The 18,125-nt window shown below is 43.1% G+C and overlaps 1 protein-coding gene and 1 long non-coding RNA gene across 4 annotated transcripts in view; one reads left to right on the forward strand and one right to left on the reverse strand.

The window, feature by feature from the left end:
• Nucleotides 1–18,125, forward strand: part of LOC138970872 (battenin-like) — a 125,441-nt gene that overhangs the window by 37,053 nt on the left and 70,263 nt on the right. The window lies entirely within an intron of this gene.
• LOC138970866 (uncharacterized) lies at nt 13,735–16,491 on the reverse strand. The gene is made up of 2 exons (XR_011457088.1): nt 16,090–16,491; nt 13,735–15,809 (listed from the first exon to the last, which is right to left on the reverse strand). It is a non-coding gene; the product is annotated as an uncharacterized lncRNA (long non-coding RNA).

An 18,125-nucleotide genomic window follows, 5' to 3' on the forward strand; every position in this document is an offset into this window, starting at 1 on the left:
CTTCGCGCCCATCACATTCACTTTCGATTCAAAGTGCATCCCCCCTTACAAAGCAACTGATCCGCCCCTGAAGCCCTCATGCGTGATTGTTCTGAAAGCTTACTAATTTACATGATTGTTCTGAAACTATACTAAAAGTAAACTTGCTTCACCCGTGAAATGTTGTCAGATATGGAACAATATGTATACCCCTGCCCAACGAAGTTGGAGGAGGGCATACTGGATTCACTTTGTCATCTGTCTGTGTGTATGTCTGTACGTATATGGAACAATATGTGTGTGTCTGTTTCAGTGTATATATATATATATATATATATATACTGTTCAAAAAAAGAAACGCATAGTTGCTACTTGCCAAATTTGTTTTATTTGTCGAAAAAATTAACAGAAAATCCAATATTTAGATTATTTGTTTGAAATTTGGTATGGACACAGTTGAATGCACACACAGTTCATTTGCATCTTCAAATCAATCAGTCAATCAATACGATTGGGTGCCGAGGCTGTCAAGTCAGTAGGGGGTGTGACTGCCTTGAGCAGCAACAACTGCCCGGCACCTTCTGGGCATGGACTGGATCAGATGCCGGATATCTTGCTGTGGGATGGTGTCCCACTCCTCCTGAAGTGCCTGCAATAGATCGCGGTGATTTGCCGGCGCTTCTTCTCGCCTGCGCACACGTCTGTCCAATTCATCCCAGAGGTGTTCTATCGGGTTCATGTCTGGCGACATGGATGGCCAGGGAAGCACCTGGACATGGTGGTCGGTGAGGAACTGGGTGGTGAGTCGTGCTGTGTGCGGGCGAGCGTTGTCCTGCTGGAATATGGCATCCTGGTCAGCCAGAAGAGGAAGGGCGTGTGGGCGCAGAATTTCCTCCACGTATCGCTGGGCAGTTATGCGCCCTTGGACGTGCACCAGGGTGCTCCTTCCAGCGGTATTGATCGCCCCCCACACCATGACGCCTCCACCACCATGAACGGGTGCCTCATCCACACAGTTGGGCGCGTAACGTTCGTTTACTCTCCGGTAGACCCTCCTCTGACCATCATGTCGCTGGAGCAGGAAGTAGGACTCGTCGCTGAACCACACGTGTCTCCAGTGATTCCGGACGGTCCAGCGAAGGTGCTGGTTGCCCCACTGCACTCGGTTCTGGCGATGGCGGCGGGTGAGGACAGCTCCTCTGTGAGGTCTGCGAGCTCTCAAACCAGCTTCATGCAGGCGGTTCCGCACGGTCTGGTCCGATAATCGGTGTGGCCCGGGGAGAGCCTGGGCAGAAGATGAGGCCGACAGGAAACGATTCCGGAGGTGGCGGAGCCGTATGAAGCGGTCGTGAGCAGCAGTTGTCACCCTTGGTCTTCCCGCTCGTGGCAAGTCAGCAACGGAGCCAGTGGCTTGAAACCTGACCCACAGTCTATTGATGGTGCTCTGGGACACGTGGAAGTGCCTGGCGATTGCACTTGGACTTTGGCCTGCTTGTAAACGACCCAATGCAATTTGGCGGTTTTCTCTGCTCAATCGGGCCATCTTTCGTCGCTGAATTGTCGTCTGATTTCTTTGTGGCGAACAATCCGCTTTTATGGGTTTTGGAAGACATGGTGAGAGCTCAATATTCCCCGAGTTTCACGAGATTACACTGAAGCATGACGAGTGGTCATGCCAAATGAGCAATTTTGACATTGTAGCCACTGATAACGCATGCGTCACGTGCAGAGCTCACTTGTGGCAATGGACAAAAGGTCGACGACCAGATAAACATTTTCTGCAGTTTGGTGGATATCCTTGTAGCCATATAACTAAATTAACCAAATATTACAAGCTATGCGTTTCTTTTTTTGAACAGTATATATATGTGTGTGTATGTGTGTGTGTGTGTGTGTGTGTGTGTGTGTGTGTGTGTGTGTGACTCTGTGTCTTTCTCTTGCTAACTCGCTCGCTCACTCACTCACTCAGTCTCTCTCTCTCTCTCTCTCTCTCTCTCTCTCTCTCTCTCTCTCTCTCTCCGTTAGGCCTTAATACAATAAACCATTCTGAGCAGGGCCGGACTACCGGGGGGGTTATAGGGGTTGCGCAACCCTAGCCTAAACATGTACCTCACTTATTAAAAACATTTTTTATTATTGTTTATTTTATGCCGTTTCATGCAAGGAGCGACCATTTTTCTATCTCAGAACATGACCTACCCATCAGCCACAGAACATCCCCCTGGACCACCACTGGCAACCCCCCCCCCCCCCTCCTCTTAGCCTAGTCCGGCCCTGCTGAGTACTCTCTCTCTCTCTCTCTCCCTCCCTCTCTCTCTCTCTCTTTATATATCTCTCTCTCTCTCCCTGTACCTCTTATTCACTCTTTCTCTGTACCTCTTTAAAATCGCTTACTCCTTGTCTCCCCCCCTCCCCCCCTCTCTCTCCATCTGTCTTTTCTTGCTCTTTCTTTCTCGCTCGCTCTTTCCCCCTCACCTCTCTCACTCGCATTATACCATTACCGTATCTATATATATATATATATATACGACTAGTGTCTGTCTGTCTGTCTGTCTGTCTGTTCGCGATGCACGGCCAAAGTTCTCGGTGGATCTTTTTCAAATTTGGACACCGTATTCAGCTACACCCCGAACACAACCTCATCGATGAGATATTTCAACACGTGCTCTCAGCGCGCAGCGCTGTGCGCGCTGAACCGATTTTGTTGTTGTTGTTGTTGTTGTTGTTGTCGGGATCCACTACCAGTAACTCTTCCTTATCTTCTCCAGTGTTTTCAGCCCCGATTATCTCCCTTCCTCCGTGTGGCGTCAATTCATATTCCCGTTACTAGGTTACTATTTTTAGAAGGTCTCTGCACGTTACTATTTTTAGAAGGTCTCCAGTGTTTTGCGCGTTTATCTCCTTTCCTTCGTGCGCTAAGCCGGCGTACACCCGGCAAAGCCGGGTCCCAGGCGCAGCCTGGTATTTGGCTCTACTTCTTCCCGGCGAAGCCGGTACCCGGCGAAACGGGTAATCATCTATAGTATATATATATATGCACGGATGTTTTTCTGTGTGTGAGTTTGTTTGTACGATACCGGCTGTGCCGGCGTGTGCGTGTGAGAGAGAGAGAGAGAGAGAGAGAGAGAGAGAGAGAGAGAGAGAGAGAGAGAGAGAGAGAGAGAGAGAGAGAGAGACAGAGACAGAGAGCTGTACCTCTCTTCGTTTTAACTTTCTGAGCGTGTGTTTTATCCAAACATATCATGTCTATATGTTTTTGGAATCAGGAACTGACAAGGAATAAGATGAAATTGTTTTTAAATCGATGTCGGAAATTTAATTTTGATCATAATTTTTATATTTTTAATTTTCAGAGCTTGTTTTCAATCCGGATATAACATATTTATATGTTTTTGGAATCAGAAAATGATGAAGAATAAGATGAATGTAATTTTGGATCATTTTATAAAAAATCTATTTTAATTACAATTTTCAGATTTTTAATGACCAAAGTCATTAATTAATTTTTAAGCCTCCAAGCTGAAAGGCAATACCAAAGTCCGGCCTTTGTCAGAGATTGCTTGGCCAAATTTTCAATCAATGTTATTAAAAAATGAGGGTGTGACAGTGCCGCCTCAACTTTGACAAAAAGCCGGATATGACGTCATCAAAAGTATTAATCGAAAAAATGAAAAAAAACGTCCGGTGATATCATTCCCAGGAACTCTCATGTCAAATTTAATAAAGATCGGTTCAGTAGTTTAGTCTGAATAGCTCTACACACACACACACGCACAGACAGACAGACAGACAGACACACACACACACACAGACAGACACACACACACAGACACATATACACAACGACCCTCGTCTCGATTCCCCCTCTATGTTAAAGCCATATGTACTCGATGACTATACACGCTAATTGCTTTACCAACAGCTGGAGACAGACTAAATTAAGTTCCCTGCAAAATATTGTGGTCTAGGACCCCTTAAATGTTGAGATATTTGAATTTTCATTTTGATCTGGATCGTCCTATTTATAGATTTGGCAACACATGTAACGTTGATGCAAGGGAGAGAACACCGCGGCTTTGTTGACATCCTCACTTTTTCAGAGGCTAGAACAAGCTGTAATGCATGTATTATGGTCCGCGCATGGTGACGTATCGTCATTATATGGTCTTATGGTGCGTTTGACATCGATTGTGGGCAAACTACACTTTGTAAACACGGGAGTGCGTTAGTATGCCTTTAAAACATTTAGTCAAAACTTGACTAAATATAAAAAGAACAAAAAAGGTTCCGCGGCGGCAATAGCGGGTGCCTCCCCACACACTCTCTCTCCCTCCCTCTCTCTCTTTCTTTCTTACACACACACACACACACACACACACACACACACACACACACGCACAAACACTAACACTAACACTAACACATGTGCACAAAATGAACACACACACACACACCGCGCGAGAGAAAAAGACTACAGGGAGGCATTGACGTCAAAGACTTTCGACCGTGACGTAATTACGTCACTATTCTTGGTTTACGGTACCATTCGGCGGCTTTGCTACGAGTATGGCATAGTCTTGGTTTGCCGAGACCTTGCACCGTTCTATCAGACTGCCTGGCTGGCTGTTGCACCGCGAATTCCTCCCACCGCCAAGTCGTTTTTTTGTGGTTTATTTCGCATTTAGGTCCCAGGTAACATTATGAAGTTTTAATACGATCAATCGGACCTATTATCAAGTTAGTGTATTAACTTTTGAACGAACTGCGCCCAGTAGTTTCCCAGCAATAAGCTGTTAAGTCGAGACACACAGACACAGTCTGCTGGACCCTTGTACCAGCGTACTCGGGGATAAGACTTCATATAACATAACAAACACACACACACACACACACACACACGCACGCACGCACGCACGCACACACACACACACACACACACACACACACCGTCGAACACACACATAACGTCGAACACACACATAACGTCGAACACACACACACACACACACACACACACACACACACACACACACACACACACACACACACACACACCGTCGAACACACACACACCCCGTCGAACACACACATAACATCGAACACACACACACACACATGCACACACACACACACACATACACACACACACAAACACACACACACACACACGCGCACACGCAAACAAACGTTTGAAGGAACAGACGCACACGCTCGCACACACAGGCAGGCAGGCACTCGCACAAATACACACACACACACACACACACACACACACACACACACACACACACACACACACACACATAAAGCAATGAGAAAAACAACAGCACACCCACACACACACACGTGCACACACACACACACACACATACACACACACACAAACACACACTCACACATGCACACAACGAGCCCATTTTTCATAGAAACACAGTAACCCCCTCGTATAAGCGGGAATGAAAAAGCGGTGGCAAATGACCCAGAACAAACAAAAGTCAAAGCTGGCAACTCAGGTTTGTATTCAGGGAAATTTGCACGAAATGCATGCACAAGATACGACTTTTCCTTCTATTTTCTCTCTTTGGGACATTCATTTGCGTCAGCTCGGTTTGGTATGAAAAACTGAAGAAAAGCCCTGCCTTTTTGCACTGAGAAACTGTGGAAGTAGCGTGTTTACTACTGGGTCTGGCTGAAGTACATTTACCCTCATTTACTTCCTCGTTAGCTTCCAAAGTAAACTCTTTTTTTGTCCCATGCATGCGAAAGTGAGGATGTACTTCCGATGTCGCTCAAAACATTAGAAGTAGTCGCAAACTACCCTGAGTTACTTCCTCGCTTTGCTTCGAAGTAAACCCTTTTTCTGGCCCATGCATTCGAAAGTGAGGCAAGTACTTTCGATGTCACTCAAAACTTAGGGAGTTGTCGCGAACTTCCCCTATAAGCATACGGGCCCAGGGGTGCGTTGCCTAGAGCTAACAATCTGGGCCCGTATGCATGAACTGGAAGTCAGAAAGTGGGAACTCCCGAAGTTAACTTTCTAACTGTTCCCTATGCATGAACGCCGTAGTGCTGACTTCGAGAGTATTCGGTCAAGGTCGCGAAAATTGGGGGAATCCCAACTAGTACATGCGTTTGTTAACGGTAAGCTTGGCGACCAGAAGAAACAAGTCATCACGAGTTCAAAAGGGCGAACGTTGTGCGTTATTGCTGTTGTTTTTTGAATGGTTAAACGAAAGGGTCGGTTCAAACCTGTGATGATTGTCTTGGAATCGAATGACTGCCTAGCTATGACAATGACCTTGTTGACCTGAATGTTAGGGAGAAAAATAAATGATTATGTTGAACTTTTTTTCTCCTTTTTTTAAAATTATCTCAGTTGGCAGGCAGCTTCAACCCTTTTTTTTAATTTTTTTATCGGGGAGCATCCGTCTTTATTGATCTTTTTTTTCTGTTCTTTTTTCCTGCTTTTTATAATAATGTACAGTTGAAAGTCAAGATTGGATTTTTTGTGAAAGCATAGGACAGTTTCTTTACGCAATTAAAAAAAAATGAACACAGAGACAAAAACCGGTTGTTGCAGCCTGAATGCAATTCAGGCCTATAAAGAAAAAGATTAATAAAAAAATAATAAAAAAAACCATTTTGTGCTTCCAGCGGCACTTGAACCCAGAGCGCCGGTTCGAATTTCCGAATCCGTAACCACTGCACCATGCTACTCATATGTAATATGAGTTATTAAATACAGTCGTGATGGTTTGAAAGCTCGCCACTTTTGCCGAATGACTCGAGCTCGTTTTTTTCGGTTAGTAACTGATCGAACTGTCGCTTTTCAGCCACTCTGTTTCAAGCATTTCACCTAAATTAAACAAGAATGTCACAGTTCGTGTTTATGGTGCAAGGGAGCCGACCGTCTCATTGTAGCCAAGTTACGACAGTTGCTCGATTGACGCATTTCACGTTTTCGGACTTAAATCGTTTTTTGACAAAAAGTGCTTGAGGGACTTACTAAGTTTTATGTAGTCTGGTAAAGAATTCCAGAGTTGTGTTGTAGATGGGAGAAATGAGTTTTTGTATAATTCAGTGTTAAACGATGGAACTTTCCTATCTAAAGGTCTGCGCTGGCGATATGGATTATTAGTTGATATTAATGGTGGCAATATCGCAAGTAAGTAGTTTGGCACCTTACGGTGTACAATCTTGTGAAATATTACGGAGATTTAAGAAACGAAACGTTGGGACGTTTCGTTTTGAAGTTGTGGTAAACGTCTTTATTTCGGGGGTCTCTCGCTGGAAAGGTGAAGGTCAACTGAAACGGAACGTGGAACGTCAAAACGCAGTCACGTTTTCCACCCCCAAAAAACGAACAATATTTCGTCAACTTTTGTGAGTATTTTTGCACACTAACAGTTTTATTTGTTGGCCATTTTATGCATTGCTAGATTCATCAACCCTTTCACAGTCTTTCAGCGCTGAGAATGTGTTCATTGGAGGTAGACAACTGTTGTGAACTGAAATATTTTGAAGGGTGCTGATCCTGGTACATTTATCCAACTTCATGGTGAGAAAGCAAATGGCGAAGCAGAAGTAGGTCATCGCATCGAATTTTTATTCTGGCTTCGTATGTGATCAGGTGCATGAATTGAAAAATGTGAAGCTCTTGTGCGTGCAATGCGAGTATGTCAATCCTTTATTGACTCGTGGAGTTGAAATTATGCCATGCCCAGTCAGCGGATCATATCCTGCCATGCCCGGCCTTTCATTCCGAAACGAAACGTGAATACATCTAAATCTTGTCTGCGGCCTATGCCGTCTCGTTACACGTTCCGTTTCGCGGGGTGACTCATTCACCAAACGAAACGAGCTGCAAAACGAAACGTGCTGTTTCTTAAATCTCGCTAATATCAATTTTTGACGTTTACGCCTCTCTTAAAGTGAAATAAAGCCTGACTCGTCGTACAGTTGTTGATGGCTTGTACCGCGGACTGCTCCAACAATGGTCTTCATCTTCAAAGCTTCATCTTTGGCGGGAAGTGATGTCTGAAGAGGTTGATTTTGTGTGTTAGTGTTAGTGTGTGTGTGTGTGTGTGTGTGTGTGTGTGTGTGTGTGTGTGTGTGTGTGTGTGTGTGTGTGTGTGAGTGTGTGTGCATCCGTGCGTATGCATGTGTCTGCGAGTGTGTGTTTATATGTGTCTCTATGTATGCGTATGTTTGTGAGTTTGTGTGTGTGTGTGTGTATATGTGTGTGAATGTGTGTGTGTGTGCGTCAGTGTCCGTGAATGTGTATATTTGTGTGTGCCTGTGTGTGTGTGTATGTGTGTGTGTGTGTGTGTGTGTGTGTGTGTGTGTGAGGGAGAGAGCAAGAGAGAGAGAGAGAGAGAGAGAGAGAGAGAGAATAACACGCGTGCCAAAGAAAGAGAGAAAGAGATACAGGGACAGGGACAAACATACTGACAGTGGTTCATCAACAGAGAGAGAGAAATAGAGAGAGAGAGAGAAAAAGAGGAGGAGGCGAAGAGAGAGAGCGAAAGAGAAAGAGAGAGATAGAAAGAGAGCAAAAAAGAGAAACTTTCAGACGGACACAAAGAAAGACAGTCAGATATAGAGAGAGATAGAAAGAAAGAGAAAGACATAGGGAGAGGGATAGGGGGAGAGAGAAAAGAAAAAGAGAATGAGAAAGAGAGAGACAGAGACAGTGACGTAGACAGAGAGACAGGCACAGAGGGACTGAGAGAGAAAGACAGAGAAAGAGAGAGAGAGAGCACGCAAGACAGAGAGAGAGACTTCTTTCTTTATTTGGTGTTTAACGTCGTTTTCAACCACGAAGGTTATATCGCGACGGGGGAATGGGGGAGATGGGATAGAGCCACTTGTTAATTGTTTCTTGTTCACAAAAGCACTAATCAAAAAATTGCTCCAGGGGCTTGCTGGGAGAATGCAAGTTTCCAGTACAAAGGACCTAACATTCCTTACATACTGCTTGACTAAAATCTTTACAAACATTGACTATATTCTATACAAGAAACACTTAACAAGGGTAAAAGGAGAAACAGAATCCGTTAGTCGCCTCTTACGACATGCTGGGGAGCATCGGGCAAATTCTTCCCCCTAACCCGCGGGGGGCAGAGAGAGACTGCGATAGAGAGAAAGAGAGATAGGGAGAGAGTCAAACAGCAAGCTCAGTACAGTGCAATGGTTTCTGGCGTGCCACCTCTCAGGTACGTTACAGAACGCTACGCACAAAGCCCCGTTGCCTAGACCATTCTCCGCGAGCGGACGCCTTTGTTACTCTTCAGTGACCCCAGACAATGGTACTCGTACAGAGCGCTTGCTAACGTTCGCGAGCGTTCGCGATCGCCACAACAAAACTATGCATTGCCTGGAAAACGTTTGCAAACGTTCTGTGGCGTTCTGCCTAGACAACCCGGATATGTCTATCGTACTACACTACTCGTCATAAAAAAATATACAGATGCGTTTGATGGCAGATCTTTCTGGTGAGGCTGTTGATTGTAAAGCCAAGTATATGACTGAAAAGGCCATTGATTCCCCTACCTTGTTCAAAAAACAGATTGAGTTTACATGACGTAGTGTCAATACAGTGGAGCCTACAACACAGACATCCCCGAAAATCAAATTCGCAAAATCAGGGTTCCCGCGATAAAATCGACAAAAAAATAAAACAACTAAATCGAAACATGTTTAGCATGTCATTAGACAGAACAATTACATCTGCACCCAAAACAGTCAGTGTTGTTCACATATCTTGTTTAACATGGACGCTAAGGCATGCAGAGCGGTGTAGGTGTCAATCCTCACAGCAGGCATAAAAGGCAGTTTTTGAAGCCGTTTTAGCGGGTAATGAGACAAAAAATGGTACATTTGAGTAACTCGTTAACGCATTGTCTTCAAACTTTCAGTGATTGGGGCTTACACATGTCGTAAACTACACACGGAATCTCAAGTCATTTGAGATATTAGTTCTGCTGTTCTGCGACATACCAGAAAGAGTTTTAAAAATAAAGATGTACCCCGTCCGTTTGAACAGAAAAAAAAGAAGAAAAAAATTAGCATGCATTTAGAAAAATAAAATCTTTAATTGACCCTTAAATTTAATACAGTTTCAACAATGGCTGTTCACAGCGCACACAAATTCTTGGAAAATGCTTTTTCAAGAGCCATTGATCAGTTAAAGGCACAGTATACGTTATTTGCGTTTTTGACCAAAATATGACATTTTACACAGATCGAGACAGTCATTGTTCTCCAAGACCGAGACAATGACTGTCTCGATCTGTGTAAAATGTCATATTTTGGTCAAAAACGCAAATAACATTTATGTATTGATCGAATTCCTTTCAGGTACTGACTTTGTTGTTGTTTTGACGATTGAACGAGCACACACACATGAAATCAAACACATAAGCTTCATATTTGGGCGTTTCAGGTTGACCAAAACTTCAAAGGAACTACAAAACACACCTCATGTACTGACTTTGTTGTTGTTTTGACGATTGAACGAGCACACACACATGCAATCAAACACATGACGTGTGTTTTGTAGTTGCTTTGAAGTTTCGGTCAACCTGAAACGCCCAAATATGAAGTTTTGTAGGCCTCTGACGTCACATGGCTCAAAGAAGGGAAATCCAATGTCCAATCGATACATTAAGCCTTACTTTACTTTACAGGAGTAAACCATCCCAGATACTGTCAGGCTTTTACACACAGTACAAACACCGTTTCATTTAAACACTCCTAGGTGCCCTCCGTAAAGAGCAAGCAATTTTCAAAGAATTTATTTTTGCGTGGCCATCGTGAACCCGTGTGATCCAGTTTCCCTTTTTCACAATGCAGTCGTCAGTTTGTAATTTGAATGCGGCTCGCTGTGAGCTTATCTGCAATAGCACGTTATTATGTACCTCTGACTATGCACGAAACAAACGGATGTGGTTCAAAAGAACTCTAGCGATGGCTTTTGACTGTTCAGAGGAACTGGCAACAGGCGCCTATAAACCGTCGTCTGCTACGAGAACCACGACCTTGCGTGACCCTGCTTCCGGGCTTTTCTTTTTTCAAACTTTCAAAACTTCGAATTGTACTGATCTTGTCTTGATGAAAAAAGTTATTTTATGATTTAAGAATGTTTGTAAAACAAGCTGTCAATTAATTATTTAGATTTTAAAAGTTAGGTCTAGCGTCAAAACGCACCACGGTCCGATTGTGTGAGGAGGCAATCTTCGACGAAGGCCGGACTTCGGTATTGCATATCAGCTTGGTGGCTTAAAAATTAATTAATGACTTTGGTCATTAAAAATCTGAAAATTGTAAAAAAAAAAATTTTTTTATAAAACGATCCAAATTTACGTTCATCTGATTCTTCATTTCCTGATTCCAAAAACATATAAATATGTTATATTTGGATTAAAAACAAGCTCTGAAAATTAAAAATATAAAAATTATGATCAAAATTAAATTTTTGAAATCAAGTTAAAAACACTTTCATCTTATTCCTTGTCGGTTCCTGATTCCAAAAACATATAAGCTACTCACAAAAAGTTAAGGATCACTTGCACACAAATTCATAACTTTCCAAATAAGAAAGCCAATGCGTTGGTATTTGGCACACGTTTAATTCAATGCTTTAGTGATAACGATACAACATTTCCTTTAATTTCGAGCAATCGTTTGGTCTGTACATTTTATCAAAGTGTGTACGTATCAAAATGTAATTTCACAAAGTCGTTGAAATCACAAGACATGGCATTCAGATGCTCCCAAAAGTTCAGTAATGCGTGTAACCGCCCTGGCTGTTCTGGCACTCGACGCAGCGAGTCCTCATAGAGTTGACCAGGGTGGTGAAGATCCTCTGTGGAAGCGCCTGCCACTCTGCCTGCAGCAGCTGGTAGAGGTGCTGGACATCCCTGAGAGGGGGGTGGTTGCTCCTCACTTTGCGATCCAACTCATCCCACAGGTTCTCAATCGGGTTGAGATCGGGACTGCATGCTGGTCACTCCATTCTGTTGACTCCAGACTGCTGCAGGAAGTCGTTGACCACCCTTGCCCTGTGGGGGCGAGCGTTGTCATCCTGGTAGACAGCCTGCGGTCCCATCTGCTGCAGTTAAGGCACAGCCAGCGGTCGAAGGATCTTATCCCGGTATCGGAGGCCAGTCAGGTTACCCTGTACATGAAACAAGGGTGTTCTGTGGTGAAGGCTGAAGGCCCCCCAGACCATTACAGAACCTCCACCAAAGGCTACCTTTTCTTGGACAGTGGCGTCAATGTAGCGTTCCCCTTGGCGCCCCCAGACCCTCAGTCGGTCGTCGTTGTGGTTCAGGGTGAAGTGTGATTCATCACTGAACAGGACCTGGGACCATTGCTGACGTGTCCACCTCAGGTGACGTCTGTAGTGCTGCCCTATGGGCAGGAGTTAAGCGTGGCCGTACAGCTGGGCGACGAGAACGGAGGTTAAACCCATAAAGGCGATTCCGTATGGTCTGCTGGCTGATGTTGGTGTTAGTAGCCACCCTCAGCTGCCTTCGAATAATGCTGGAAGAGGCTGTTCTTGTTTGCAAGGCTAGTCGTTCAATGAGACGATCTTCACGTGGAGTTGTCTTCTTTGGTCGCCCAGGTCTGCATCTTTCCTGGACCCTCCCAGTGGCTGTGAAACGTTGAATCAGTCTGACAATGACCGAGATGGACACGTGAAGTTGCCTGGCCACTTCTCGCTTGGGGACACCATCTTGGAACCATGCAACAGCTCGTCCCGTCTCAAACTCGTTCAATTTTCGTCGTGGAGGCATTGTCAGATAATGCCTAATACTGGTGGTATGGCTTCTCAAAAAGCCAAGCAAGTGACAGCATCTCACACATAAACAGCAGTGCTTGCACGTGCATAATGGTTTTTCCATGTGGCTTGTGCAATGTGTTCGGGCTGAACGATCCAAAACAAGGTCCTTTTTCGCAAGTTTCCGCTTTTTCTTTTGCTACCAAGCTCAGTAGTAGAGAATCTCATGCAATGTTCCCACTAATACAACATCGCCCACTTACAGCTGAACAAGAATTCATAACAATTTGGTTTGACTGAGAAAGAAATAACAGTAGCGAACTGATTTTATTGAGCACCTGTTTTCTCATAGTGATCCTTAACTTTTTGTGAGTAGTGTAGATATGATATGTTTGGATTAAAAACACGCTCAGAAAGTTAAAACGAAGAGAGGTACAGAAAAGCGTGCTATCCTTCTCAATGCAACTACTACCCCGCTCTTCTTGTCACGAGCGGTGGACTGACGATGCTACGAGTATACGGTCTTGCTGAAAAATTGCAGTGCGTTCAGTTTCATTCTGTGAGTTCGACAGCTTGACTAAATGTATTTTCGCCTTACGCGACTGTGTTCGCATGACTAGCAAATTAACGCCAGCAGCTACACGCAAATGAAACTTAGATAAAAATCTGTATCAATCATTTATCTGTGGATATGCAAAGTCATGAATTTGTTGGACACATGTAAACAATCCTATGACAAGTTTAACAACATTTTCCGAAACATGGTGTCACATCTGGATAAATAACCGTAACGATCCAAACTTTCTGTTATGGAGTGGTATAGCCCGGTTTTTAGACAATCATAAATGCCTCTACACAACTCTATAAATTTAGTATTTGTTTACAGACTTGAATGTAATCTGAATAGTTGTCCGCTACCGTAGCTTACAAGGCACAAGCGCACACGCACTCACACACGCAAAAACCTGGTGTTAAATGGATCTTGACACTGCCAAGACTAATTATTATTAGTTTACAAAGCTTTTTACATCACAAAATCATTTCCGGCTTCGACCAGTACCCTAGGCCGACAACACCGCAAGAAACTCTACAGTCCAAGACGCAGACACCTTTTGGCTCAAACAAAGCAGCTTAACAGGTAAGACGAATAGGTATTCTACTGTACGTTACCCTACTGCCATCTTTCGGCTTTCAAGATGTTGGTATGGCTGTAAGTCCTTCAGACGACTGACAAGGATGCACCAGTCCTCACGACACCGCAACCATTGCTTGACGTAGTCCTTGATCCTTCCAGTTCGTCTCGGCGGCTAACTGTAGAACTCTGCCAGCTCTCCATGCCATGGTCATGTACACCAAGCCGCAGTCACCAGTTCAGTTCAGCCTCCGTCGATGAAACCCTCCAGTTGGAACACTGTAAAGTTTATAGTCCATAAATCAACTTGTCTTTAGTTTCTTTCACTCGCACAATAAAAATACTCACTCGTCCAACATATTAAGCTGCATGAGCCAATATAATTATTTACACGTTAATTCCTGTTTTCTAAAGCCAAGAAAACGTTACGTAAAACCCTCACATGTTTAAGCAGTGTAGTACAATAGCTTAGGCCTACACAATAACGTTAAACACAGAAACAGTCACTCTTCTCACATACGACAACATGACATGAAAATATAACCGGTTTCAAACATACCTCAAAAGAGTGTAAAGCCAACATTTAGTACAGTCGCCGGCCTGGCATGAATATGAAAATGGAAGATATCACGTAGACTGATAGGGAAAGTTCGTCAGTCTTCATCCTTCTTCAGTCAGATACCTAAAACAGGAGCCCGTCTGCTAAAGTGTTACGAAAAACATGAGTCGAGCTTGGCTCCTTGACGGCGACTGATTTTACAAAGTCGTTCTTGCTATGACATTGCCAGTGAGCTGTCGCCTGCATTACTTGCACGTGAAAAACCTTGTCAGTTACACAAGGTTCAACTGCGGTCAACGCGACGGTATGCAGCCTATAGCCCTTTCCAATGTCTGACCATCGCTATAGTCTATTCTATTTACAACAATACACAATAGGCCAAAAATACGAGTAAACCGCTTCGTAACATCACCCCCTTTCCTCAAAAGAAAATGAATTGTTGAAAAAACGATGAAATTTTCTGGATCTCGATCAGAGATTATCCAAAAAGTCAAAAGAATTATATACCGGGGTCATGTTCAGAAGCTGTTTAAAAAAAAAATATCATGAAATGAAACTCGAGTAAGACCTTGGCCTTGCAAGAATATGCCAGTCAACACATCAAATCAAAAATCAAATCAAATCTGAAAATGTTACTGGATAAACAGGACAAACAAAACAATCATTCACACCCGTGTAAGCGCACGTGCCTTGAGATAGAAAACAATACTGCTAAAGGGTCAAACAAACAAACACTATTGGGCGCCAGATGTTATGGAGTGGTATAGCCCGGTTTTTAGACAATCATAAATGCCTCTACACAACTCTATAAATTTAGTATTTGTTTACAGACTTGAATGTAATCTGAATAGTTGTCCGCTACCGTAGCTTACAAGGCACAAGCGCACACGCACTCACACACGCAAAAACCTGGTGTTAAATGGATCTTGACACTGCCAAGACTAATTATTATTAGTTTACAAAGCTTTTTACATCACAAAATCATTTCCGGCTTCGACCAGTACCCTAGGCCGACAACACCGCAAGAAACTCTACAGTCCAAGACGCAGACACCTTTTGGCTCAAACAAAGCAGCTTAACAGGTAAGACGAATAGGTATTCTACTGTACGTTACCCTACTGCCATCTTTCGGCTTTCAAGATGTTGGTATGGCTGTAAGTCCTTCAGACGACTGACAAGGATGCACCAGTCCTCACGACACCGCAACCATTGCTTGACGTAGTCCTTGATCCTTCCAGTTCGTCTCGGCGGCTAACTGTAGAACTCTGCCAGCTCTCCATGCCATGGTCATGTACACCAAGCCGCAGTCACCAGTTCAGTTCAGCCTCCGTCGATGAAACCCTCCAGTTGGAACACTGTAAAGTTTATAGTCCATAAATCAACTTGTCTTTAGTTTCTTTCACTCGCACAATAAAAATACTCACTCGTCCAACATATTAAGCTGCATGAGCCAATATAATTATTTACACGTTAATTCCTGTTTTCTAAAGCCAAGAAAACGTTACGTAAAACCCTCACATGTTTAAGCAGTGTAGTACAATAGCTTAGGCCTACACAATAACGTTAAACACAGAAACAGTCACTCTTCTCACATACGACAACATGACATGAAAATATAACCGGTTTCAAACATACCTCAAAAGAGTGTAAAGCCAACATTTAGTACAGTCGCCGGCCTGGCATGAATATGAAAATGGAAGATATCACGTAGACTGATAGGGAAAGTTCGTCAGTCTTCATCCTTCTTCAGTCAGATACCTAAAACAGGAGCCCGTCTGCTAAAGTGTTACGAAAAACATGAGTCGAGCTTGGCTCCTTGACGGCGACTGATTTTACAAAGTCGTTCTTGCTATGACATTGCCAGTGAGCTGTCGCCTGCATTACTTGCACGTGAAAAACCTTGTCAGTTACACAAGGTTCAACTGCGGTCAACGCGACGGTATGCAGCCTATAGCCCTTTCCAATGTCTGACCATCGCTATAGTCTATTCTATTTACAACAATACACAATAGGCCAAAAATACGAGTAAACCGCTTCGTAACACTTTCGCACGAAGTATCTCTAGTATGTTGGTAAACTATTCTGAAAGTTTCAAAACAATCCACTACGTCATTGCTAAAATGTAGCGCTATTTGACATGATACCCCTAAGAATTGACGTAAAACGTTCCGTTTTTGACCGCTTTTGCGATCGACACCTGCATCAGTAGGAATAGCATAGCACGCGAAATACACAGGGTAGCAAAACAAAACAATGTGTTCAGGGTAGATAATTGGTTTGACTTTCTTTTCGTATGTCAAAGTTGCAAAGTTTTGCCTATTGTGATTTTTTGTCGATTTTTCATTCGACTCTTCCGTTTTTGTCTGGTCGATTTTGAGGGTACACTTACTTGAGCGGCGGTCACGTGATCCCTGTAAAAGAAATATTTAATCCAAATGGTGATCCTGAAGGTTATGTGAACGGCCTTTTCTGGCATATAAAGTGTTAATAAAATGACACGGGGATTAATGCTTTAATTTGGGTTTGAAATTTGTTGCAATAATTTTTTGGCCAAGTTTATATAGGCTGCAAGGCATACTGGGCTAGCTCTCTTAGAACACAACACAAACTTGCACATTGTTCCGACTACGAGATATTTTCATTTTTACAAAGAAAACACATTGAAAAAGATAAAAAAAATGTATCTGGTTTGAATCATGTCTTGCTTTTAAGACATAATTTGAAGGGGGATAATTCAAAGCGTATTTTATTAAACAGTAAATGTTCAAATTTAAATCCTTAAAAAGACAACAAAGGAATTAAGATCTCCACACACTATTTCTTTCTGGGTTTCTCCATTGCATTGATTTGAAGCGAACATCTTTTTTCTCAGATTTGTTTTCTAAAATAAAAAATAAGGAGACGCAATTTAAAGATACATTTGTGACAATGTGCACTTTCAGTGCACAAACAGACAATTTCTGCCCATGAACCTCACTACAGAGTTGTTTACGTTTCAGCGGCGGCCATGTTTTGTGACGTCATTACCTATCTACTTTTAAATTGAATGAGTTGAATGTGTTATTTTATGCAATCTAAGCCTATATATTGCTTTTAGATGATAATTATGAGTGGATATAGCCATTATGTAGCTGTATGTTCGTGCTTAGGTACTTTTTAGGGCCCTGTTGTTTGATCATTCTTCAACCCAAACTTTCGGCGCTCTCTGAAATCTTGGCGCCAGTAGGTGAAGTTTGGAATTCCCCTATTATCTCCATATTTGCTACTTTTCCATAAACCTAACTTAGAGCACTCCATTTCTAATTCCTTTGAGTCACTTTTTGAGTGAAAATGCATAAATAAATGTTCAGATTAGAATAAGTCAAAGTTTTCATCCGTTTTACCTGTATTTCGCTGTGTGACGTCACGCGCGTCCTCAGGGCCCGTATGCTTATGGGGGAAGTTCGCGACAACTCCCGAAGTTTTGAGTGACATCGGGGCCCGTATGCTTATGGGGAAAGTTCGCGACAACTCCCGAAGTTTTGAGTGACATCGGAAGTACATACATATTTTATTTTCCCCAACATTCTGGTCAACAAAATCATTATTATAGACAGTCATTCAATTTCAAGACAATCATCACAGCTTTGAACCGACCCTTTCGTTCAACCAGGCAGAAGCAACAACTATAG

This window comes from Littorina saxatilis, linkage group LG7, assembly GCF_037325665.1.
Source record: "Littorina saxatilis isolate snail1 linkage group LG7, US_GU_Lsax_2.0, whole genome shotgun sequence".
Lineage (NCBI taxonomy): Eukaryota > Metazoa > Mollusca > Gastropoda > Littorinimorpha > Littorinidae > Littorina > Littorina saxatilis.